The sequence below is a fragment of the Suncus etruscus genome, chromosome X (genome assembly GCF_024139225.1).
Source record: "Suncus etruscus isolate mSunEtr1 chromosome X, mSunEtr1.pri.cur, whole genome shotgun sequence".
Classification (NCBI taxonomy): Eukaryota; Metazoa; Chordata; class Mammalia; order Eulipotyphla; family Soricidae; genus Suncus; species Suncus etruscus.
The window spans coordinates 115,700,185-115,702,834 of NC_064868.1; the positions used below are offsets into that span (position 1 = coordinate 115,700,185).

The 2,650-nt window shown below is 35.3% G+C and overlaps 1 pseudogene; it reads left to right on the forward strand.

Annotated features, from left to right (window-relative positions):
• Positions 1–557: 557 nt before the first annotated feature.
• On the forward strand, positions 558–626 carry LOC126000082 (uncharacterized; annotated as a pseudogene).
• The last annotated feature ends 2,024 nt before the right edge of the window (positions 627–2,650 follow it).

Below are 2,650 nucleotides of genomic sequence, written 5' to 3' on the forward strand. Positions count from 1 at the left end.
TTAGACAAATACTTTCTAATACTTCAATAAACAACTGTGAAGGAGTTTGGAGAAAATTAAAATATAGAAAGCCTCAGGGGGAAAAATCAGATAAATATAAAATCCCCATCAAATAATATTGTTTAATAGATTTATGATTGGTTTATAATACTATAATTTGAAATAGACTCACATCTCTCTCTCTCTCTATATATATATTATATTTACTGTACCCACCAGCAAAGATTTTGTTTCATCTATCAAAATGACCCTTCCACCTACTTCTACCATCCTTCTCATTCTCTCCTCCCTATAATCCCCATAGTTTTCAGAGTCTAGGTATTAGTATCACTGTTTTTGTCAATACGTTCGCTTTACTTACTCATGTTACACAGACTAGTGAAATCATGAAGTATGTTGACAACAATTCTGAAGTCAAAATACAAATAAAAGATTTGGGAGCTGAAGTGCTAGCACAGCTGGGAGGATACTTGTATTGCATGCAGCTGACCTCTATTTGATCCCCACATACCATAAGGACCTCAAGTATTATAAAAGTACTACAAAGAATAATTCCTAGCTTTGCGCAGTAGCAGTATCGTAGCCAATGAGGTTTATCCGACACACGATTATTGCTAATTGAAAGAGTAATTCCTGAGTACAGAGCAAGGAGTAACCCCAGAGCATAGTTAGGTACAGCTAGAAACAAGAAAGAGAATTAATGAATATGAAATGTTTTTTATTTCGTGAGGTCTTTTTCTATTTCTTATTTTTTGTTGTTGTTGGGTTTTTTTTGGGGGGGGGATATATATGGCAGCATTCAGGAGTTACTCATGGCTTTGTGGTCAGAAATAAATCCTGGCAGGTTCAAGGGACCATATTGGATGCCAGGGATGCCAGGTTGGCCATGTGCCACACAAACACCCTACCCACTGTGCTATCCCTCTAGCCTCAAACTTTTCTATTTCTTTCTTAGTGATTTGCATTTCTGCAGGTCACTCGCCTCTTCTTTAAAGGTGATTGGTAGGTAGATAATGTTTTCAGGTACTATTTTGTGTTTTTTTCTAATTTAAATGTTTTTTAAATTAATGTCTTTTTATTGATTTTCTGTGATTAATATTTATTTCTCATGCAAATAATTTCAGTACCACACCCATCACCAGTGTACCAATCTAGCTTTCCCAAGAACCCCAAAATTCTCTAAAAACCATTCCATCCTCAGCAGTGAGGATCAGTTCTTTCATTGTGTTACCTTTGAACTTTGTTGCTTCCTTACTGAGTGTCTTTAAGTGACATATATAAGAGAGCTCAGTCTGTGTCTACTGCTTTCCTTCTGTTATCATTTAGCATGATACCCTATAGTTTAACCATACTGCTGCAAATTGCATTTTTTCTTAGAGTTACATAATATTCCATTGTCTATACAGACACACACCACACCTTCTTAAATTATTTAACTGTAGTTTCATGTTTGGGTTGTTTCCATATCTTGGCTATTGTACTAAGTATGGCAATGAACAAAACTGTGTATATATCTTTTAAATTAGTTTCTGTATTTGGGGATAGATGTCAAGAAATGAAATACTACCAGAATCATATGCTAGTTCTATTTTGGACACTATTTTGTATGGGGTCGTCTCTTTGACCTCTTTCTCTTCTAGACCACAGTTTGTGTAGAGAAATGCAACAGTTCTTTATGTAATGATGTTGTACTAGTTTATTGCCTCTAAAAGTTTTATTAGTGAAATCCTTAGGGTTCTCTATCTATATTAGCAAGTCAACTGTAAATAGTGACTTATTTTCTCAGTTGGATTACTTTGATATATTTCCTTGACTAATTGCTGCCACTAGGACTTCCAGTACTATATTGAATAAAAGAAAAGAAAGTGGGGGTCCTTGCTTAGTTTATTACCTCAAAATGAATTCTTCTATATCACAAATAAGCATAATACTCTATTCATTTGTTGTAAATGACTCTTTATATTTTTAATTTTTGATTGATTTTGGACCACACTCAGCAGTGGCTCAGGAATTACTCCTTGCTCTACACTTATAGTCAATTCCTAGTGTTTTCAGGGGATCATATGGAATGCTGGTGAACAACTCAGGTTGGCTGTGTACAAAGCATACACCCTACCTGCTATACTAGATATACTGTACTGTGCTATTCTATGCTGTGCTGTGCTATGCTGTACTATACTACACTACATTATACTACACTATAATATACTACCTTATACTATACTACAGTATACTATACCCAGGCCCCTAATTTTACTTTTAGTGCAGGTAGAAATGCTCTTTTTTACTGACTGAGGTTCTATGGTTTACAATATTATTGGTGGTTTTCAATATACATAATTCCAACACCATATCCATCACCAGTGTACACATCTCCATTCTTCTGTAGCCCCAATGCCTTTCTCTGTCATTGATCCCCAAATCAACTGTGTGGATCATTTCTCCATTATGTTGCCTTTAGTATTTTATTGTTACATTACTGTGTACCTTAAGGTCCCATTTATGAAAGAGACCATTTCGCACCTTCCTCTTCCTTCTACTGACTTTATTCAGCATTGTAGCCTCTAGTTATATTCATGTTGCTGAAAATTGTTCTTTCTTTTTTTTGTTTTTGGGTCAAACCAGTGGTGTTCAGGGGTCCTTCCTGGAT